General features: G+C 37.8%; 2 long non-coding RNA genes across 11 annotated transcripts in view; one reads left to right on the top strand and one right to left on the bottom strand.

Annotated features, from left to right (window-relative positions):
* The window catches only part of LOC111924908 (uncharacterized), a 171,156-nt gene that overhangs the window by 112,747 nt on the left and 33,660 nt on the right, over window positions 1-24,749 (top strand). For 9 of the 10 annotated variants that reach the window (XR_015286943.1, XR_002861900.2, XR_015286942.1 and 6 more), the window contains one exon: window positions 18,359-18,436. The exons of the other annotated variant lie outside the window; for it this stretch is intronic. This is a non-coding gene — a long non-coding RNA (uncharacterized LOC111924908). The remainder of the gene's footprint in view (window positions 1-18,358; window positions 18,437-24,749) is intronic. 10 annotated transcript variants of the gene reach the window in all.
* LOC111924909 (uncharacterized) overlaps window positions 1-24,749 on the bottom strand; it is a 47,780-nt gene that overhangs the window by 11,653 nt on the left and 11,378 nt on the right. The window lies entirely within an intron of this gene.

The raw sequence follows: 24,749 nt of genomic DNA, 5'->3' as shown, positions 1-24,749 counted from the left end.
TAGTTGTTGGCTGATGGGGTAACTGAAGGAAAAGTGTATCAAATTAGGTCCTCAGTGTAACCCAAGTCTACATTGCTTTCTTAAAGAAGTTTTAAGACAAAACCGTCCAAGAAAAATCATAACAAGCTAACTAGATTTGTTATCTATTACCTATGCAATCCTAGGTGTCAAACCTGTCTCTTAAATAATCAACATTCTTCTCCAGGGTCACTTCATTCTCTGTCAATATCCCAGTTTGCCTCGCCTCTATCTTGATCCCCCCCACTTCCAACAGTTAAATGTTAGCAGGGTGAGACATGAAAAATAAAAATAAACCATTTGAGGAGGGAGGGGCAGTGGTTCTTCTCTTTAAAACTGAGGAGATTATTACTTCTTGCAGGAGGTATTTGATGACATGGTGCACCGTATTCTCTGTGTCACATTTGCTCTGTTTCACAGGTGTTCTGGGTCCTTAATTCGTCTCTGGATCACTCGAATTAGTAATGCTCAGATGTATCCCATAGTCATGCAAACCTGCCTGGACATGAGAGGCTGTAGTAACTTTCAATTTCAGTGGCAACTTTTATTAGTTTTCTAGTGAATTTTTAAATTAACAGTCTCGGTGACTCTAATTTGTAAGATAAACAAGTATTTTTCTTTTTTTTTTATGTTAAAGTAAATCCAGACTCAAAAGAAGTGAGACAATAAAAAAAGTGAAAGTCCAATCTCTATAGTGTCACCATAAGAACTTGAAAAATGGCTGGGACTTATGTGCCTGTACTTAGTTTTGGTTTGGTGCTGTGGCTGTGTAGAAGGCCAATACTATCAAATCTGAAGGGTACTAAATGTCAGTCCATAAGTGTGACTTGACTATAGGATGTACTTGCATCCAGTCTCCATCTCAAAGACTTTCTGCCTTATCATTTAGCCTATGAGTCAGATCTCTCCCTGTCAGCAGGGGATTTAGCTATGTGACCCCCACCTTCCAAAGCCTCCATAATTTGTACCTGTGGGCCAGGAGGCAAGGAGAATTTTGTGGGAAAAGGCTGCTGCTATTCTTTTCTAAAATGTGGAGGTTCTATATTCTATCTGAGGTCTTCCATACAGCTCTCAGCTGGCAATGCTTCCACCTGACTAAGAGGCTGTGTCAGGGCTGGATGTCCCACTGGAGGAACAGTTGGGGGACCAGAGTATAAAACTACCCTCTTTGTCCTCAATAGGGCGAGCAGGGAGTCACCAGGCAGCACTGCAAAAACCAAAAGTATGCAGAGTTGTTTAAAGAGTGAAAGTAATGTTAGATTTTTTTCCCTAAGTCAGATTTGCTGATAAATATGGCTCTGACTAATAAACTGTTATCTATGAACTGTTTTTCAACCACACAGACCCTAACCAGGAGTTCAATTATTCTGGAGCCCGTAAAGAATTCTTTAATAGGAAAGTTATTTTCCTTTTTCTGTAGGATTCAAGTGACTAATATAATGCATCAAAAGAATAAATAGTATTTCAGATGAATTAAAGTTGTTTTTCTTAAGTTTGTCCCTTTCTTATTTTTCTTGTTATGGACATATTTCTCCCACTGAAAATTGTTAACAATCTATTTCACCTTAATCACGTTTTTCTATAAATTTTATGAAGCGCTATTTCACTCACTTTTTTAAAATTAGAAAATTACCATAGAAACTGCATCACATTTTAAAAAAGACATCAGTATAGTAAGGAAAATGTAAAAATAAAGCCCACCATTCAACAGAAAAAACCACATTTATGCTCCATCATTTACCTAACTAATTTTCCTTCCTATTAAAAACAAATGCTTTTGCTAGTGGTTCATCTTGGTAGCCTCATTTAGTTTACATTACAGCAAGAAAGAGCAGCTTCTGACAGTGAACAGTGGATCTCAAATGCCAGTGCCCTGAAGTGACCTCCAGAGGTCCTCTGGTGCAAGCTCTCCAGCCCAAGCAGGGCCAGCTGGACTCAATTGCCCAGTACTGTGTCCACATACATGTTTAGCATCTCCAGTGGTGGAGGCTCTACAATGTCCTTGGGCAACACGCTTGAGTGCTTTGTCACCCTTACAGTAAAAACCCCACAACATTCTCATGAGGTAAAGCGGCATTTTGAAAGAGAGACCATTATGGTAAAGACTAAACACTCACTTGTGGACATCTTAGAATGTTCTGCAGCTTCATTTCTTGTACAGCTCAACAGAAGCTGATGGAGTTGATATATACTCAAAACCTTAGGAATGCTTTTCTTTACGTACCAGAACCAAATCCTTTGTGTTTTACACCCTTGTTTGTGTCCACTTTAAGGGCTCAATACCACAGGTACTCCAATTTGTGCACTCAGGGCATGTAGGTACCTTATTCTGATCATGCAAAATTGAAAGCCAGGATGCATCTAATTTGAAAATATTGCTTTTTGAATCAGAGTAAGTGTTTAACATATTAAAAGTTCATCAGCTCAGTAATCTCTTCTGCACTGGTGGCACAACAATTATTTTTTAGAAACAGCATGAGGTGTCATAAGCACAGGGTTATGACTTCCCTCAGCTGAAGGAAAAGCTGATTTGTGAGGGAGAAAGCTATTCAAACACCAGCATATTTAATAATAGCAAGAGGGATAAATAATGTTGCTATCTAAGGAAATTGTTTTTATATGAATGTGTTTAGGTTGTGGGGTTTTTTTAATGCACTCAGTGTGAGAGGCTTCTTCACAGAAAATAGAAGGAATTTCTTTAGAGGTTTTTTTTGGTTTTTTTTTTTAATTTTTAAGGAATTCTTTGTGTTTTTCCATTTCTTTTACTCAAGGAAATTGAAAACAAAAAGGGAAGGCAACCGATTTTATATAGCCCACATTAATCATCATGTGTTTGGAATAATGTAATGTTGACATCATTCACTGATTCTGAGCAAAATAATATACTTTGAATTTAAAAAATAAAGGCCAAATCCCAGAACTTCTAGTCAGAGCTGTGAGTATGGTTGTGAGTTATGATTCCTTTGAACAAGGACTAAAGCAAGGTGAACTATCCATGGTAATTACTTTATGTTTTCAGATTTTATATGTGAATTTTTTTCACAGGATGGGATTTTTGCCTATTAATTGGCATATTCAAGTTTGTGTGAAAAAAACAAAACCAAGACATTTTACATCAATATGTTTTAGCCTTTTATTCCAAAACTGTTTCCTTCAGCTACTTAATATTTATTTTTGTCAGCAAGAACATGAAGGCACTGAAAATCATTAAGCAGAGTACAGTCTGTAGGCAGGAGAGTAAAAGGGAGTTTTAGCTGCTCCATTGATTGATAAGGTGAATACTCTCATGCCTGCTGCACACCTCAGGGATGGCATCAGGGTTGCACTTACACTGCTGCACAGTGGACTCCACCAGTGCTAAAGGAGGGAAGGGGAACCACACAGCTGCACAGCTACAGTCTTCAATGCAAATAAGCATTTCCACTTTATTATTTTCATCTATTTTTTTATTTTTTTTTTCTATCTGTCTTTTCACTCAGTTCCCAGAAAATTGGCTGATTTCTTGGACACGTTTTTTGGCAAGATAGGATTTGAAAAGTGACTTAAAGGCTGGATGGAGAGAAGAGTTTAGCTGGTAGACAAGGGCTAACATGGCTGAAGTAAAAGAAATGCTTACATTTATGTTGGCAGAGAAGCAAAAAGGGCTAGCATATACATGGAGCTGAGAAGGTAGTGCATTTGCTTTTGAAGAGAACTATGTTCATAAGCAAGGAAAACCTAGAGCTGAAAGCTGAATGTACTATACATGACAATATATTATAAGTAATAATATAAATTTATAATCTTTATTACAAATGAAAATATAAATATACCATAAAACATTCTTTGATATATATTTTTAATATAAGCATATTTTTATATTTCTCATAAAATTCCAGAACGGAGCTTATTTATATTCAGTGGTCAAAATGGAAAGCTACAAGTCCCCCTACCTCATTGAAAACTATTCATCAATGTCCAAAAAGTGTCAGTATCTGTGATTATGGCTTTGAGAAGTGCTGGGAAGGCATCATATATCAGCCCATTTTGATCAATGGTTATATTGCCTTCAGTTATAAACTACAGCAGTTCTTTTTCCAGCTGCAGGAAGGAACTTACCACAAAGCAGCTGCTATTATAAGATTTTCATCTGAATTTTTGCTGCTCCCATTTTAGCACACAGCCTTTGGATAACATTTGGATGATCAATCTTTTGGCTGCTTATCTAAACCACACCCAATGTGTTGAGATTTGCCCTTCACCGTTGATGTAAATTTGTTTTATTAGTCTCATCAGTTAGAATACTTTTAATTATCATCATTATTCAGCAATAACCTCATGCCTGACAAGAGAAAGGATACCAATGGATATTGAACCTCTTATCCAAGAATAGGAAGGTTATTGAGTGAGATCTATTTTAGGAAGAAGAAAAGAGCAGATGAAAGGCACTAGTCAAAGCTCTTCCTAACAGATTTATAGCTGGACAATAGATTAATAGCTATAAGCATGTATGGATACTGAATTCTGATACTATTTTACTGGTTTTGGATACCATTTAAATGTGCATCTTTATCAAAATTTTACAAGGAATACAGGCTTTTTTAAAGTCACACCTCCAGTACTTCTGAAGTTTCACTTGATGCACTTGATTAAAAAAAAACATTTACTGAAGGCAAGTTTTCTCCATGGGAGTACAATGAAAAAATTGTCAAAACCAATTTCACTCTAATTTGAGAATGCAGTGGTAATACCTCTCTGCTGATCCTGATCTGTCTCACCTTGTACCCTACTGTGTTAGGGATGGGGAAAGTATCTGTTTGAGCACATGTCTAATGGGCTTGAATGGTGTAGGACTGAAACTTATTCTGGTAATGGAGCTTTCTAAAAGGCTCTATGGTCCTTGAACCTGGCACTTTTCCAAAGCAGAGGGCCACTGGTGTGGCTTACTTGTCATTTCTGTGTACTAAATAAAAAGGAAATCAGACTGCAAAGTATCTCCTTCCCAGATCACCTTTGAAAATCACAGAGGCCTGCTAGCAGGGAGCAGCTATGGGGGAAATTGGAGGCCAAAGGGTTTATTCCAAATATACTGCAGAACTCCCATGGGAAGTAGAAGAGAGCAGCTGAAGTACCACAGGGCATAACAAAACAGTCAGTAGGGAGGAGAGTGTTCAAGTCATTAATGCTAGGGGTGAGCAAATTAGTGTACATAGGTTTGCATGTGATGAATTTCCCTTCTGTTTGTGAATCGTTAGAAAATGGGTTGTCAGAGGTTGGTATTTCTTGCTGCATGCAACACACAAATTTGTGCAGCTAAAAAGGAATGAAGTCCAGTCTAAGTATGTGCATTGAAAAGGGTTTTTTTTTTTCTACTTCAGAGAGGTTTTGAATAGCAAAAAAGGCAAAATGTTCCAAACAATGTTCCAACAATGCTTTTCCCTTGCTAAGCAGTGAGATTCCAGTCCTGCTAATGGAATGAACCATGCTCTGAAGCTGATCTTACATCATACAAGCCTTCACCATCTCACCATGCAAATCAAGAGAAGCTCAGTACCTCATCTGAACCCTTGTCTCCCTCTCCCACTTTTACAGATGCCTCCCTGGACTTAAGGAATTTCTCTTTTTCAATACTTTCTAATGACAAAGCTGGACTAAACCAAATGCTTTACAGTGTTTTTAGATAGCAAAGCCAAACAAACCTTAAAGTCAGAGTCCAGGAAGTGGAATGTTATCAATATCTGTGTACATTTGGCTAGTCAGAATTAAATGTTAAATTCTCCATTGCTTCAGATCATAGGGACCATGGATAGACATGGATCATCACCAGACCACTCCAACCACTCAGAAAATAAGCTTTGCCCATGCTGTTCTTTTTCATATAAACTGGCAAGTTTGTGTGGACAGTTACTGCATTCAGGGAATCTATTAATTGAAAATGGCTTGAAAGTTTCTTCCTGAAACTTCAGGAAAGAAAAACGGGTATATTTCAGTCCAAATGGGAAAAATACTGGTTTTAGTTTTGAAAAGCTAACCATTCAAAATAACGAAAGTGATGATTAAAAAAACAACACCAAAACCCCCACCATTTCTTTAATGTTAAAAACATGAATTTTATTTAGGTCAAAACAAAAAATAATATTTTTTGTGGTTTTCTTTTCCCTTCCTTAAACCAAGAAAAAAAATGCTCAGAAAACTCCAGTACTGCTGCAATCTCAGGCTCTATCTAGTGTTAAAAGAACTCACAGACTGAATATGTGCCTTCATATGACAAAAGATGGAAATTTATACCTGCTAGCATTAAGTTGACCCTTTAGTACAGATGGGGCTTAAAGTTATAAAATCACGTCAATGTTCTTCCTTTTGTCCTATGTGCATTAATTGAGGAGCCCTTTTGAAGAAAGGAGTGTGGTGCCAATTACCACAAAAAATGTGTGAAATTCTGATTCATACCTGTGATTCAGGGGACCATACTTATGTTCGGTTTCTTTGAGAGCAAAATCAAGGGGGGATTGACGTTTTATTCCCCCTCTCTTCTAGATGGAAGTAAATTAGTACATTATCCACCTCTCAGCTGACTCACAGAAATCTTATTTCAGATCATAATGTTGTGCTCTTTGTGACAGAGACAGGGTTATTTTTTACAGGGCTCTGTGAATAAAGGAAGAGATCATGAGCAAACCTTTAACTCCACTAGGCTTGCCTGCTGTTGCATTTTGTTAGAATTCTGCAATACTGACCTTTCTAAACAGAGTCAGTAATTTGAATGAAAATTAGGACATGATCCCTAATCCAGAAGTAGTGCATGAAATACTGCTGTACCACTGACTTGTGAGCTGACAAGCCATTTTTTAAGGCACTGCAAAAAACACCATTACTGAAAGAGACTGGAAGTGGAGAATGGCACTGTAAATAATGCTAGAAGACTGGCAAAGGAGGAGAACATTAATATTCTAGCCCACTTATAATTATTTATTTATTTATTTATTTATCTATTTATTTATTTTAGTTATGTTATTAATCTTACTTTGTTTAAAAGTAAACTTTAGCTTTTTCCCATTAGTTCTTGATTTTAGTGACCACAGACGCCTGGTATTTAGCTGCAGATTCAAACGCAGTGAAGGAACACAATCACCTTTGCCTTTCCCCACTACAATTTGTTTCAAATGTAGCAGTTAGAAGCAGACAAATCATTGAAGAAACACACAAGCAGAAAGGAAATGCAGGGCAGGAATTAAGGTTCTGCTTCTACAGTCATTTTCACCTTTCCAGAATGAGCCCAAAGTGGTGCTAAATCACTATCAAGGCCAAGCAGTACCCATTCGTATCCACTTCACACTCACACAAGTCACTCCACGAGGTGGAAGGTACTCGAGGATCAGGGCCCTAATCTCTTTATCCTAGTCAATTCATGACTTACCTTGGACAAATTGCCAAGCTGCTGCCCGCTCCTGCTGGGCCTGCAGAGGGCTAAGCCATGCTGTGAATGGAACATATGGCCCTTCTGATAGCACTTAGGCTGTAATCAGGTCTCAGCATGACAGAAGGATATCTCTTAGATCCATTATATATTGACTTCAGCTCAACCCTTCCTGTTTGTTGCTCTGTCTTTTATAAACTAGGAAGGATTTTAAGCTCGATAAGCAGGACGAGCACTCCCACGCACTGTGGGACATGCTACATCTTTGTGTTCACAGTAGTGCTCTGCAAGCGTGGCAGAGCAAGGTCGTAAGCCTCAGCTTTCTGCAAACACTGTATTACTCAAAGGGACAGACACTGACAACCCCTCTGGATTCTGACGAGTCCCCAGTTTACCAGGCAAAGGCAGCCTTTTTGTGGTCATTTGGTGGCCACAAAACTGCATACAAGATAAGGGCTCAAAGTTGAAAAAGCCAAGTGAAAATTCTCAGTTCACAAGTATGGAATCGTAGAAACATAGAATGGTTTGGTTGGAACGGATCTTAAGGATCATCTGGTTCCAACCCTGCTGCCATAGGAGGTTATACCTTTCCACAGTTTTGTGGCTTTGCCTAGCCAGAATTGAATGTTAAATTCTCAATTGTCAAAAAGGCAGTAATTTTTCTGGCTGTTGGGAGAGGAGATGCTCAGAGTTCCTCTTTCTACACTGTCAAACAGATCTGATGGCTGACTAATATTGAAGATTCCCAAAAGCTTGTAGGGGCTTTTAAAGACAAGCCACAAGAAAATCTTTTCCCTGCTGACTCACCTCCTGACAGCTGGACATTAAAATTGTGTTCTACCTTCACAGAGGTTCTAGCTGGGTCTAATGGGCAGTTTTCGTAGTGTTCCCTTTGGAAAACATCTAAAGCAGAGTGGAAAGAAAGTAATAATAGATTTCTCCTCAGACTAGTCAAATATGATCAGTGTGCCAAGGAATTTTGAAAGTACCATACTTCTGCAGCATCTTGGTGTCCAGTCCAGATTTCCTCCGGCTTCCTCCACAGGATGGTTCATCTTTGTACTGCCTTTTTCTGTGGGCTGTGGCCAAAACCACAGTGTAGCATATAAATAGAGTTTTCCTTCTCCTTCTTCTATATAAGCCTTCACTTGCAATACAAGTTCTTCTAAGTGCTCCAGAGGATTTCAAAAGATGAAAGAAATTATGTCCCATTCAAACATAACAATAATAATAACACACAAGCAGATAAGTCTGTCAATTTAGTGCAGTTAACTATCTGCTCTGCAATACTTTCATTTGGTGATCTATTTTTACAAGGCCATCCAAAGGGAAAAGGAAAATATGTACAATAAAAGAAAGGGATCAGAAAGGAACAAAAACTATGGGAAAGAAATAAAGCAATGGTGGACCTAAGGGGATAATAGGGACAGTCCACAGTGATGCCATACATCAGATAAAGCTAACCAAAGTCATACCTGCATGATGGTCTCTGACTACTGGTTGAAGTTAGAAAGATGAGGCAGTGATAAGCTCTTTTGGAAAAATAGCTAAGGGTCTCAGAAGAATATTTGTAGCTAGGAGCTCAGAGAGAATTTCTCTTTCTGCAAGTATTTGTGTCTACATAGTACTAAGAGCCATTTGAAGTACTAACCCAAACTAAGGCTTCAAAGCAGAGATGTTTCAAAGAACTTGGAGCAAAACTGAGTGCTTGGTGTCACAAAAGTTAGATTTGTGATGGTGAGTCTGCCCAGGGGTGCCTATTCAAACCTGGACTTGAACAATTAGAAGGTGCTGCAAGAAGTCAAGGAATAATCCCAAGAAGCTCAGAAAGACCACAAGAAACTTTTTCAGAGCTTCTGTGGCCACAGGCCATAACACAGAAAGAGAGTGATTCTTGCTCATTGGTGACTGACAGAACTGATGCAGATTTTGACCACATCAAATAGGAATAATGAAATGTATTGCTAGTGCTTCCAGGCTCAGGCCAGTTCCCCTCCTTGTCCTCCATATATGACCTTATGGAAAAGGTGAATGTGCAGGGCAGGGGAGGAGATGAAACTCCCATATAAGCTATTTGTCTATCCCAGCTTTCTGGATGACTCTAATGAAGATTGTTCTAACACTCCAGGGGAAAGAGCAAGTGGATGAAGCCACACTTATCTAGCAAAATGGGAACAGAGACATTAATCTGTTTTTTTGTGTGGTGATCACAAATGACAGATCTGACCTTTCATGAACTGCAGTTATGGGCAGGTCTGCAGAGCCTAAAATTGGATTGGACAGCATGTCTGCTAGAGCTAATAATTCTGCTGGTACTTGTCAGTGGCCATGTCACTCCTGCTCTTGTAAACTGTGAGCATAAACTTTGGTCTCAGGAAACTTAGTGACCCTCAGAGAGACAAATTCATAAATCCCTATCAATATAAGATGACCACGGGTGAATTTTGATCTGTTGAGATATTTTAAGGCAATCCTGTCTGTGTGAGAATGCTGTGACGTGAAGTCTTTGATAGAGTTACATAGCCGAGGAGTAACTTTGTTGAAGAGGGACCTGAGTCTTTGTAGAAAGATCAGTAGCTGGAAGAAGTACTTAAAACAGAGGAATAAAATTATAGAAAAAATTCTATATTTGATAATTCATGTTTTACCTGATAAAGGAGTAAGTGGGAACTGATGCAATATCAAAAGGTTGAAGTGTAGACATTCCATATTGTACATGAAAATGAAGCTATTTCTACGAAAGGGGAAAAACACCCAGGAAACCTTCAAGGAAAGGTGTTGGGGGGAGAAAGTAAAACAAGAAAGTCATTATGAGAAAGCATCGAGAAGGAAATAATTTATGGAACTTTGAAATTATTTTCTGATCTGCAGTAAGTTTCCACTTTTGAATTAGTACCATTTTTCATTACAAGTCAGTACCTTTTTGTACAATGCTCCAATACACAGTCCAAAATATATGTCTCAGTGTAGACTCTTTTTCCAGTGTTGCGATCTTTGAAATTGCCTTCAGCTTCATGTGGGTTATACACAATGGGTTCCAAAGTGCCAGACTGGATTTGAAGGAGCCCTTAGAGATTCAGTAACTCACAGCTAAAATGGCAGAGGTCTCAACAGTGGAGCTTGTACGCATTCATCTACAGACAGAACAATGTCAGGAGTCAGCAAGTGCTTCTAAGGAACCTGTACAGTCATTAGAGAAAACAATGAAGGTCAAGTTGTTCATAGGTTAGATTCCTACACATACTTTGAGAACTACCTAAAATGGTAAACCTGATCATTGATTCCTACTTAAGATGTGTTTTTGCAGCTGTCTCCAATTATTCGATGACAGAGGCAACTGTCGTAAGTTTTTTGCTTATTTATGGATTAATTCTTTCATCCATCAGCAAGATAACTGTCTTTACACAGTACCTCTTTACTAGTCTCTTTTAATGTAAAAATAAAATAAATATTGCATATCAGACCTGGAACATAGCGCCAAGTCTGCATTATAGAATAGAATCATAGAATCATTTTGGTTGGAAAAGACCTTCAAGACAACTGAGTCCAACCTTTAACCTTAGCGCTACCAAGTCCATCTCTAAACCATGTCATTAAGTGGCACATATACATGATTCATAAATCTCTCCAGGGATGGTGAATCAAACACTTTTTTGGGCAGTCTGTTCCAATGCTTGAAAACCCTTCCTCTGAAGACTCAATCTAAACCTCTCATGGCCCAGCTGTAGGCCATTTCCTTTTGTCTTGTCATTTGTTGCTAGCAGAGTGTGCTCATCCAATCCATGAGTGGTTTCTCTAGGAGGATGCTGGGGGAAATGATGTCAGAGTTTTTACTAAAGTCTAGATAAGCAACATCCACAGCTCTTCTCTTATCCACTGAGTGGGTCATACTGTCATACAAGGAGGTTTGTCAAGCAAGACCTGCCTTCCACGAGGCCATTTTGTCTGGGCCTGATGACATTATTTTCTTGTACATGCCAGGCAATGGCACTCAAGATGATCTTCTCCATGACCACCACTGACACTGAGGTCAGACTGAGGGGCCTGTAGTTCCCCAGATCCTCTTTCCAGTCCTTCTTGTAGCTGTCACAATGGCTAGCCTCAAGCTAGTTTGAGCCTCTCTGGTTATCTAGGACTGCCATGAAATGATGGAAAGTGCCTTGGTGAGCACTTCTGTCAGCTCTCTGATTCAGTGGTACAGGACTACACCATCTCTTCTCCTTTGCCTCTCCCTTCCCAGATGTCTAATGACATCCATTGCAGCACTCAGTTGTGCAAGTCATCCCACCACGTTTCTGTCGAGGTAACTGTGCCATGGTTTAATTCCTGCACAGTGGCTTCTAGCTGCTCTTGTTTGTTGCTGCATGTATTGGTGTAGATTACATGAGGATTTATACTTTTTGTTACCATGAGAAAAGGAATAAAAAAACAAACACAAGATATTTATATACCCCAGTTAAAAATGTTGCTTGGCTTAACTTTCTCAACATTGCTGCTAGTATTGTGAATATCTCTTCCCCAGGTTGGCATCACTACAGCAGCAGAACCATTATGAGATGCAGTTTTGCCAATGTAAATTTGTTTTTGCTGGCTTTGCTTATCATGTTTGAAAGCCATTTTTTTGGAAAAAAATAAACAAGCAAGCAAAAACTAGTGATTGGTGGATGCCACATTTATGCTAGAGCTAGAAGAATGTAGATGAGCTTTTGAAAGAAATCTTGCAAAAAAACCCATATGAATGTGTTTTCACCCTGGAACAGAAAGCAATACTCCCATCCATTCTAATTCTGCAAAAGTATAATGCTTCAGGAGAAGAGGGCATAGATTCAATAAAGTTCTTTTCCTTGTGTGTCTGAGAAAATTTAGGCCTAAACAAGTTTCCAATAATAAAGTATTTTGAATTTATATGGGATTTTTTATACTATGTACTTTAAAATATCTGTTTTCATTAAGCAGTCAGTCCTAATAAATGCTCCCCTGAAAGACAAGTCTCTTCATTCCCTTGCTCCTTCCTGACTCCTGTCTCTGTGTTGACTCATCTACACCATGCTGATTTTCCCTGCATCCATACATTTATTTGGATTCTCAATTTTTTTATCCCCCCTCCTAACTATCCCACCCAAAAGTAAATTTGTATCATTTACAGAGACCTATGTGCTATTCATCTCTAAACAAAGATGGTAAGGAGTTGATCTGCTTGCAACAGGTAAAAATGTTCTAATTTCTCTGCCTGTCCTCTGCACCTCCATTAAATGATTAAAGACTGTATTTTAGTCCTAAATTTCTAGAATAATATCTTATTTATGTTTTCTCATTAGAGATAAAAGTTCCACCTATTTGTCATTAGAAATTTGTCAGTCAGCCAATTTGTGATGGCTGCAGAGAGCTGAGATCAGCAATATTAAACCCCTTTTATTTGTGTGTTTTTAATAAATTCCTACAGGAAGAGAACTAGCATATTGCATTAAGTAGGAGTTTTATCTTTATAACTTTTTTTTTTTTCTTTTCTCATTATCAATTCAGTGGGTAATTTTCTGGTTGAAATTCATCTTCCTTGAGTCTATCTGCCACAAGGAAAATAAATGCCCTAGGTATTGTTATTTTTTTTTGGCACAATCTTAATGTATACTTTATGGACTGATGTGCTAGTTTTCATTAGTTCAGATGAAAGAAGATAGTTTGGCATGTGGCCTCTGTACTTTAAAGCCAAGTTATTTTAAGAGAAGAAAAAAATTGTTCTTCATTATTATATAAGTCCAGTCATTTAGTAGCATGACGGTTCTAAATGGGGTGAATGCAGAATATATACTCCTGAGATATTTGGGAAGGAAAGTCTGCATTTTGGATAATTGGTCTACTAATGCTAACACCTCTATTTGAATTTCCACTGGGTAAGAAATACTATATTACCTTATAAGTATTTTCAAAATAGGGAGAAATTGCGGACAAATTATGATGAAAAATAATTTTTAAACAATTGTCTACAAAACAAAAATTCTGACTTGCGTAGTAATGTGTGACAGCTTGAGTCAATGATATAATTTAATTTTGACAATTTCAACCTGTTTCAATTTGATTTCCCAGAAATATTTCACTGTTTATACCCTAAGTTATATTTTGAACAGCAAATTACTTTGACCTGAAACGGAACCAGTTTATGAAAAGGAAAACAGCATGTCATATTTTAATATATATTTTACATTAGAAATATTGCTTGATTGGAATGAGTATTATTCTGTAGTTTTTTTCAGATTAAAAACAGCAACAAACAACAATTCTCAATTCCTTGTATTATCCTCTATTCCTTATACTATGAGGGAGCCAAAGGCAGTCACTAGGAACAAGGGCCTGCCTGCCTAATTTTCAAATGTTGCAACAGATACTTTTAAGTTCAGCTATGAGGAAGTCTTACTTTTCCTTCTGCGATGATCCTTGCTGTGCCATCTGTAACTGAATTCAAAAAAAATGCAGCAAGTGAAGATAAAGTTCCTTCACTTTTTGGGCACATTACCCTTTCTGCATCATCTAAATGTTGTCATTCTGTGCTGTCTGACAGCACCATCTGGTTCAGAATATAATATCTCAGATCTGGCCATTTCTAGAGCTAGATGTGCTACCACCATATATAACGTGAGTCGCTTTTGCCTTTGTACTAAATCTTCTGAAATTATAATGCTGATGCGGCATCTTCAGATGATCCAAAACCCCAGACTGTTTAAACAGAAGCAATGAATAATTCACATCAGAAACAGAGAAAAGCAAACAAACAAAAGTCAATGGGCATCTCCTGCTTAGCTGGGAAAGAAGGGGATACACAGTATGCTCTGCTGTCATTGTCAGAGAGTACAGAATAACCTTTGCCACGTGAGGAGAACTCTTTTGGAGCTCTGCTGGCAGTGGCAGAGCATTTAGAGGACCACTGGCTCCATATTACCCCTCCCTAATATGTCAACCAGGAATGAACTATAGTACACAAAGCTCTCTCTCTACAGGTACAGTCTTCTGGGAAACATAACCACTGGATATAAAGCCAGTAGTTTTGTGTAGCATTGCACAGTGTATTTTGGACTGGGGAAATCTTATCTAGCTTCTTAATTAGGAAAAAAAAGGATAATACTCATAATAGTTATTCTTCCATTAACAGGTAGGAAAATTTTGCTCTGGAAGATGTATGGAGAAATTCAGTGGAACACTCAAACAGCCTTGCCCCACTTTCTGACAAAAACCATTCATAAATCTGATTTTATGTGGCGGTAGCAATAAGCTTCTGACTGCTTTATCTCATTAGAGTTGTGGGAAGAAATTGGAATATGTCTCTAGCCTGGCAAACTAGTCCCTCTACCTGTAAATTATTAAACCTTATGTGTGTCAGGTGTGCTCAGAAAGGAATGAGCCAAGGAGCAGAGAGAAGTTGCAGTGTTAGGTGCAGAAACCAGAAAAGAGATCAGAGGAAGAAAATCATATTTTGTTTTGCTTTAGCTTTACCTGCTTTTTAGGAAGCATGGAATAAAAGAACTGCTTTTTAGAGGTGATGGTAACACGGGGAGATAATTCATTGAGTGCACAGTCAGTGGAGGGAAATGTGTGCTGACTAATATGGGCATTGGTTTTTGAGAAATGTTTATACATAGGAAATAATGCTCAGTCCTAAGATATCAATTTTTCATTGTATTGGAAATAAAAAAGAGATGCACACCAGAACCAGAAAATATAGGGATTTGGATCACATGATCTAGATTTATGTGCATAAATACTGGTTCTGCTGGTACAGTGGATGTGCATCATCAATAAGTTTTTCCACAGTATTTCTGAATCCTAATAGGTCCTCCTACAATAAATCTCTTCACTGGTATCGTACACTACTGTGAGTTGCAGGGTCTCTAACACACACCTGGTTTTTTGGAGGTGCCTAATTGACCCTGGCACTTCCATGCATCATGGAACACTGGGAACAACTCTCCTGTGGGTTTTATTTGAAATTATTTTAGGCAACCAAAGTCTGACTCCAGGTTACTCCTTTCGCTGCATTTTTTTCAGGTTGACTGAGCACATGCTTTAGTACACAGTGAGTGAGGAGAAAAATAATAATCAAACAGTTAAGCAAAAATGGAAGCAGTTAAATATAAAAGATCTGAATAACAGCAGTGTATGAGAAAAATGAAACAAATGTAGGCATCAGATGTAAAATTGAATTGCACGCACTGGACAGTGAAGGGCCTGGATTGTGACTGTGTCATATTAGAAGTCTGAAAATGTATGTGCCCTTACATTGTTATCTTAAAGGTACTCCAGAACAAAGGCAGTCATCTAGGAAGATATTAGTCTCTATAGCATAATATCAGAGATGTAGCCATTAAGTGCCATTGGGAGTAGTACTGTTGCTCCTAGGAAGGGTGTCATTACTGCCCATAGATAAAAGAGTAAAAATCTCATTTTATCTTCTTCATGGTGCTATTCAGCAATCAGTTTCTTTTCTACTTCAAAAATCTGGATTAAATGAGGCACAGCTGGAGGACAGAATGAAGGGAATGACTGCTCTGAAGCTTTAGGGAAGAGGCATGGAAGAGGCAGCTTGAGACTCACACTGCTCCAGAGGATGCCGTTAGATGTCCTAGTTTCTGGCAGAAAATTGAGAGTATTTGTATTACATATACATCACCACAATGTGTCAGCTCAAGTCTGAAGCTCTATGGTCTGACCATGAATTCGTTTCCTACACTTTCACATGCTTGTTGTTCACTGAAACAATAAAAAACTAACAAACACCTGCCATTATAAAACTTTCATTGATACAACAAATATAGAAATATTCTTTTAATATACCAGCATGCAATGATTTGTAGCAATATGTTACAGGATGACTGACCAGTGGCAGAGTGAACTCTAGCTGTGTGATTAATTCCAGACATTAAATCCTTATAGCTCTCCTGTATCCTCAAATCAAACCCCCATGCTTTCCACATTGCTCGCTAGGCACAGAAAATAACATGATCAGTTTGGAAGTTCAGTCTCGCCTGCAGGCAAGAACTTGTCCCGTCATAGCAGAAACAAAAGCAGCACAGCAGGACCTTCACTATCAGGAACAGCAACAGGAATTGTCCTCATGGAACAACAGCTCTCTTATGTATGAGCTTAAACGAGGATATTTCATTTCTATGAATGCCATTCTCAACAATGTGTATACCAACCTAGATATATAATGAGCATAATCATTCCCTGCAACTAATGAGACGAATAGTTCCACAGAAAATATTCCCAATTTGGAAGCATTTTATGTAGTCACTATGACTAACAGGGAAGAAAAAAGAGGAAGCTGCACTGTTTTTTTCCAAATCATCATTCTGATTACTTAACTAACACTTCTAACATGTATAACATGTAAAGGAGTTCCTTGCGTGGTAGTGGACACTGTTGCTTAGGCAAGGATCCGGGACTCTGCATCTGTGCTACCCTTTCCTGTGCTCTCCACCCCACCCCAGCTATTTTTTGCAAAGATAAATATTCCAGTCCAAATTAAAAATAAAAAAAAAAAACAAAACAAACCATAATTGGTCAGAATATGTAAGAACATAAAATCTTATAAAATATATCAACACAGTGATTACATTTATTAAAACACTTATTTCCTTAATGACAAAACTGTATCTGTCAGCAACAAACACCCCTCTCCCCCACCATTTGTCAGTAAACTACATTTACACTGGTGGCATCTGGCTACCAGTGACTGGATGCTTTATAAATATAGAGATAGATGAATTAACTAGATTAAATAGATAGATGTAGGATGTTTGGGCTGAAGAGCCATGAACTCTTACTTAAGGGATTTGTCCTACAAATTCTTCTGTACCAGATTACTTTGTAATAATGGTTTATAGCTATCCAGGCTCTAAATCAAAGAACTATTGGCTTGCATGAAGGATGAGGCATGAATCATATTGTGTTATATAGATACACATAATACCCAGTTGTTCATTTTTTAATTTGCTACATGAGGAAAAAAAAATTTCCCTCCTTGACTTAACTCTGCAATGAATTGCAAAATGGCAGGAAGAAATATAAAGATCTTTAGTCTTTGGCATTAAATAGGCTTTAAGGTCTTCTTGATGAACCACTAGTACCCGCAGGCTACATGCTGCCTCAGTGGGATTCTGGTGCACTGATTTGCTATATCACACTCAAGTGCAGTAACCCTTATGTATCTTAAATGCAGCAGCCACACAGCAGGCAGGGGTATGAGCTGATCTGAGCCCAGTTGTATAAAAAGAGAATACCAGAGGAGTCAGCTCAGAAACCACAGTTTTATGTATAGCAAAGGCCCATATGCTGCTTGAAGCAACTACTTTCATGAATTCAAAACTGATAGCATTCTAAACACAAAGAGTAGGGAAAAAACCCAGTTGTGGAGAAGTAACAAAAAAGCCCAGGCATGAGATCATTGCATGGAATGTAATGAACTTGTGGCACTTAAAGATATTGCTGTGTTGTCTTGACAATGCTGAGTTAATGTTTGGACCCAATGGTATTAGAGGTCCTTTCCAACCTGAGTGGTGTTGTGATTCTCTGGTTCTCTGAATATTTGTGTAATGTTGTGGAATATTTGATGTTCATTCCTCCTTCGTTCTTTATGTGACAAGCATAGATTTGGCAGGTTTTGGGCTTCTGCATTCTATATTTGGGGGTAGGGTGCTGTGAATCTTTGGTGATTCACAGTCTGATGCTGCACACTTGTGTGAGGGTGAGGACAAGCTTCCATGTGAGGACAGGGGTGGCCAACGTCACCCTCAGGTCACGTCACAGCATTGTGCTCAATCCTTGTCCAATTGCCAGATTGTCCTATACCCACCCCTCTTTTGCTGTCATGTAGGCAAGTTTTTCCCTCAGCTTGTGCTCATAACCTAACCAACGCAGGTGTTTTGATATTAACTGTATTTTGTACTTCCCCAGACAGAAACAATGCTCAAGGAAGTGTCTCATTTGTGGAACCCAAAGTTTGCCTCGACCCAGTGCTTTTGTGGACCCCGGGTAAGGATTTCTCTGTAATATAGGCATAACTAGCTGGAGCTGCTAGGACATAATGTGTGAATGAAGCACAGTTTAGTTTATTATATAGGGCCTACAAAGTTTTCCCCATAAAATTACTGTATTTTTAAATTAATATTTACAATGAAATGGATCTCTCTCCTTTAAGTAGACTTTGTTAATTCTTTCCTCCATTATTCTCAGATTAAAAGTATGCTGACTATTGAAGAAATGATTAATTGCTTTCATCAAACAGTTAAGAATTTTTGCTTCTTTCCTTATCAACCTTCATATATGGGGTCCTAATTTTTAGAATAAGCTTTTAATTTGTGAATTTGTGTTATTTACATTGGTATATTTTGGACATGCAATCCTTTATTCAGTAAAGCCTCTTAAAGAACATTGCAATTAAGCACCATAATAGTCTTAAACCCACAAAATTAGCAATATGCAATTAATAGGATGAGCTGTCACTCATTATTGAAAGCTTAATATGTAGCAAAGCAGCCAAAAAAAGAATATGATGGTGTTAAACTGTTGACACTATGCTGGTAACCTAGGTGATAGAGTTAGGCACAAAACCTGCACTTTACAAGGATACTGGGGATGACTCCACCATTTGCTGTGTAGACCCACATCATGTCCAAAAGACAGCAAACTGGCTTCTATTCACTTTTACTTAAATGCTGACTTGGAATGGTATTATGTGAATGTTGTAATGGTGCTGATAAATGTAGTTTCCACATGCTTTGAGAACACCCACCTACTCTTTCACTTATGACCTTAGTTGGCCATGGTAAATGCACTGGGAGACATCTTCAAAAGTGAGTGAGATTAAATAATCTAACTGAAAAATGCTGCTAAAATTTGAGATGGCTGACATAATTGCCATATTTTTAGGGGTATAAATTTCACCCAATTCACTTAGACTTGTGGGATTTATTTTGCTTTTATTCCTCACCTTGTTTCCCTTTTAATATATGCATAATCAGTCTGTATGATCAAAACACTGTTGCTCTGGAAGATTAGTCAAAGCATACAGTAGAGTTATGTACTAGATATACATGGGTTTGAAATGTGTTCCTCCTCAAGGAAAACATTTTCATCAGTTCTTCTGTATTTCTCCTATATTTCTCATTGACTTTAAAAGAAAGTGTCACATAATATGTTATATATTTTCTGTTCTGTTAGTAAGATTTTGATATGATACTTACTGGTATTTTTTAAAATTTATTTTAAATATGGCATTAAAATTCAGAAATTATATTTCAAAAGGAACATAAATTCCACAGAAAGGACAGATTTACAGAATTTTAAAGCAAATTTCAAAAGCCAGCTGTCATCATACCATCCGTTGCAATGAGTATAAATAACTTCCTTTTAATATATGAAGCACTGGGAGGAGAAAAGAAAAAGATATATGCATAGCAGGAAAACTCCACGTGCTCCTAGAGTTATTTGGGAAAGTTTCCAGTTCACAATATGGAAATACTGCCACTCAGGCCAGAAAGCTTGTTGCTATGGGGACACAATAACAGAATCATTTGACAAGTTGGCAGTTGTTAGAGTTGGCAGAGAGAGCTCTGGGAGAGTTGGATGATTTCAGGTGGGTGTGCACTGGGGATGGATGGGTGGCCAGGAGGAAAACAGACAGAAATTCTTTCAATCTTTCAATCTATCCTTTATGTTGGAGTGAGATTTTGTTCGTTTTGCTTTTTTTTTAAATTTTTTTTTGTTTGTTTTTGTGTTGATTTTTTTTTGTGTCCCTACTTAGAAGCTTAACATCTTTGAAAAAAGGAAGGAGAGAAGACCCATATTCAGACATCAGCTAGCTATGCATTCACCCTAGGATGAATATATATTGAAGTGCAAAAAAATTATGCGAGAGCTGGCAAAGAGATAAGGCTGCATAAAAAGCCAATATGATTTTGGCTCTTCCCTCTGAGGAGTCATATCATAAACCAAGAAGATTATAGTTCCTCTGTAGTTCAGATGTGATGGTAGTTGGAATATTATAGTAGCTGCAGTACATGGAGAGTCAGAGATTAACTAGGAAGAATTTAAAAACAGGTAGCAGTAATTATCGAAAACTGGAGGCTGGTTTATAAAGATGAAAGAACTAACGTTGTTTAAGTTGGCTGAATGTCAGATAAGATGCATTCACTAGTTCGCTAATATTTCAAGAGTCTGAACATCAAAGCAGTCAAGGAAATATTTAGTTGAATAATAGTATTCTTGGAAGAAATTGGGGTGGAACTGAGGAAAATAAAAAACATATTAGATATAAGGGAAGGAATCCTACTGCTGAGTCTATTACATTAAAGAATGGTCACAGTTTCTGAGGAACAATATTAAACACTTGGAAAGTCCCAATTGATGCTGGAAAATGCATGGAAAATGTACATTAGGCAGAAGTTTTAGTATTGTATTGCGGCTGAGAAATGTATGAATCCTATTTCTTTTAATGGGAGGAAGTGAGAAAAATCTGGTGACTTTTTGGGGTGCTTTTCTAGATGAAATTAGAGACAGCAAGGACTGAAAAATCATTCTGTGGCAGTTCATGAGGAATTGGTAATGTGTCATATTTGAGTGATGAACTTACATCAAAAAAACTCTCAGTTACAATGCTCCAAGAGAATCTAAGGAGAGAAACAATGTCTTAACTCAGTCATAGATAAGGAACAGTGAAGTTTCCTAAGCTTCATTGTGGTCTAAATATGTTGAAGATTGTGTAATTATATCATTTAGGCTATTTGGGAAAGTTTTCTGTTCTGTAACAGTTTTTCAGGGGAATACTGTCTCTACTGTCTGCACTAGAACAAAGAAAGTGATGAATGTTTTCTGTGCTTTTATGGCACAATATAAATATCAGATGTGTTCATAGATTTTAATCCCTTCCTACGGGCACACTGCCTCTGTTTCTTTTCTGTTCTCTTATGATCATGCCACCCAGACTGCTCCCTTTCCCTGTGTAAATCAAAATCAATTAAAAATATCCCCACAGGACTCAATTTTCAGAGAACTTCTATATCCACACCTCTAATGGAAGTCAATGATAGCTGCAGGCATGTGGCATCTCTGAAACTCAGGCTCTACAGAGCTAAGTAAAGAAAAACATATGGATTTTTTAGGTAATATACCATGGGAGAAATCTCTAAATAGGCCCTGAAATAATGAAGCTACATGTTTTATACTATAGTCCAACTTGCAATCACTAGGCCCTCTCACCACAGGGGAAAAAGAGGATATTGAGAGTTATTGAACATTGCCAATTTTTGCTGTGGATCAGCTTGAAGTTATTTAGCACAGATGTTTCTGTAATTGTGACACACTGGGAAAATCCACATGCTCAATAGCCCTCAAACTTGCACTTCCATCTGTGCAGTATGATGGTCTACAGTTACTGCACACAGCTGCAATATAAAGCACACAGAGTTCTGTCTGGCTTAAGATCTGCTGAAAGACTTTTCCTAGCACCATCTGAACCTTTTATCTACCTGTCTCCCTATGGTTCTGTGTTTAGATGCAGTACAGTTATAAGACAGTAAAATATAAGCCTAGTGAAAATAAAAATGTGTAAAGAACTGTACAAAATTTAACAGTGTGGTTAGAAACCTCTCATGATGTGAAATTATGATAGGAATTTAACAGTAAACTGTGAAATCCATCAGTATTTCTATTTATATTAAGTCGGTTTTGAACTATATTAGTAACAACTGAAAGATTAGATTCTTATACTAGAAAAAGAGCATGGTTTAACCCACAGTGGTGAAAATGATGCTTCTGGAAACTGTTTCCTCATCCCAATGCCTTCTTAGACTTTGATCACATTCCAAAAAGTACAGGGAAAAAACCCCACCTCTGCTGATTTAACAAATATTTTGGAATCAAAACAGTGTGTACCAATCTAGAAAATTAGAGAGGAAGACTTCCACTACCTTTGAAATTTAAATAGGCTTGAGTGTTAATTATTCATAACATATTTGTTCAGTTCAGGCTCAGGATACAAAGAAAAAAGAAGGTAATATTTCAAAATTTAGGCATATACAGCTCAGTGTGGGGAGACAGAAGCTGTTGTTGATATTATCCAGGCAGAGGGAAAACCTTTGCTGTCATATTATTTTTTCCCTATGTTGCTGCAGCTGTGGGTCTATTATGCATCCCTGTCTGAGGAGAAAGTGGGACTATTACTTCAGCCCTTGACTTTATAGTCCTAACAGGAGGGTGAACTTGTCATTTAACTTCTTCTCTGCAGAGAGCTGCTGCTCTTGTTCTGCAACTCTTTCTTGCAACATCCTGATCCAAGTCACTTCTATAGCCGGTTATTGCATTGAGAAGCGTAGCAATTCCAACAAGAGGACACTGTAAAATGTTTCCCATCATGCAGCCATGCTAAATAATGCAAGAGAACTTCTGCATTCTCACATTTAACAGTAGCTCTTCAGACCTTGAGAGACTAAAGAAAACCATCTCACTTCTAAACCAGACTGTAATTTCATATGATTGTCTGGAATGTTCACAGAATTCAGTCCTGTAGAAACCTGGAATATTAATGACAGAGTTTTGACTTTTGCTAGAAATATCATGGGATCTGGAACTGTCAGAACCTCTTTTTTTATGTCTTCTTTTTTTCCCTTCTTGACTTCTGCTCTGGGAGCTTAATTTCATCATGTTCTGAAAGAAACAGCTAACTGTACATCAGTGCTGGAGAACCAGCATGTTTCTGGGATATGTTTTATCCAGCCCTTCCATCAAATTATTTTTGTTTATTTAGATTTATAGATGACAGAGTCATAGATAGATGCACAGTGTGTAGTCATCCAGCACTACTGCACATCTGTTATTGTATTTATGTAACATTTTCTTTCTCTCAAAAATAGAAAAGGCCTTGTGCTGTAGCACATAATATTAAGACACTACTTCCCTTGTTGCAGGAGTAAGTTTCTGCCCAGAGTGCAACAAGACAATCCAATACATAGACATCTTGAGGAATACCCTGTGGCAGGAAAGACTAAATTTTGTATGCTAATTCTATAATCTCCACAAAATCTATGGTGGTGAAAAATGCTATGCCTTCCATTTTCATATCCTTTCCCTTATGTTATTTTCAAGGTTGAATTCATTATGCCACACTTTCCTTTTTATTTTTTTTTTTTTTCTTTTTTCCTTCTTTCTTTGCCTCTTTGGAATGACTTTGGGGAGCCCTTAACAATACATGTCAAAATGTAAGGGCTGCACTGCATTGTGAACTGTTTCTCTGCTGACTCATCTGCCACAGCTAATCAAGACTTTTTGGTCTACATACTGCAGCATTTTAAACCTTTTAGCAGTAAAGCAGTGCTTTTTGCTCAAAAGCTTTTAAATTATAGCACATGGTGGGTGGCTGATAAGATTTTTTTTCTAAAGTGAAAATTCTTTTCTTATTGCTACCTGGTGTCATGTTCTATTTATCAAGACACAAAGTTTTTGGAGTCCAGTACCTTTTAATTTATTTTTTTTTTCTGAGCTGGGGAATTGTTTTGCTATTTAGGCAACCCCACACCTTTTCAATTTGCTCTCAATGACACTCCTTAGTGAGACACAAGCCTAGGTTATCCTTTCCTTGCCCCATCAACACAGTAAAAAGAGGAACATTGGTCCTCAGTCTTCATGCTCCCGGAATGAAGTTGGAGACAAGAAAGATTTCAGGGAATTTTCTGGGTACAGCATTTTCAGTTCATTGTAGCTCCTTGGGTGAGGAGAAGACCAAAAGACCACAACTCCCAGAATTTTCTGGTTTTATGCTCTCCCTGCTGTCATGAGTTGCCTGTATTGTCCTCTTTTGTCTGGAAGTCCTAGCAAGTACTGTCCAGTCCAGTACTTCCACAGAGGACTCACATGACTTGAACTAAATGATTTTCCTCACCACTTTGGCAGCTGGAGGAAAAAGCACTGTTTGCAAAGGAACAATATGTGCAGCTTGATGAATGGTGCAGTCTCTGTATGTTGCTTCTATAGAACATCTCAAACGTTGTGTCACCGCTTTGTGTTCTCAGCAGTTTTCCTTTTAGGCAGCTCCTTCCTCCAGGATGAAACAAGATGAATATCCTTTCCTTTGGGGTTCACAGAAACTGTATTCACCGTAGAAGTAAAAATTAACTGTATCTAGGACCTATATTGTGTAAGCTGCTCATTTTGCAGTTATTTTTATCACCACATTTCCCAGTACTTAATTCTGAAACTTCCTCACCAATTCACTTTTTCCATATGGGAAGTATAGTAAAGAGCTGATTTAAGGATTTTATAGAGATATCTGTTAGGAAGTACAGCACATGAT

Source organism: Cyanistes caeruleus, chromosome 1, assembly GCF_971803275.1.
Source record: "Cyanistes caeruleus chromosome 1, bCyaCae1.hap1.1, whole genome shotgun sequence".
NCBI classification, from domain to species: Eukaryota; Metazoa; Chordata; class Aves; order Passeriformes; family Paridae; genus Cyanistes; species Cyanistes caeruleus.
The sequence above is the reverse complement of the archived record's forward strand: the minus strand, read 5'-3'. Positions and strand labels throughout refer to the sequence as shown.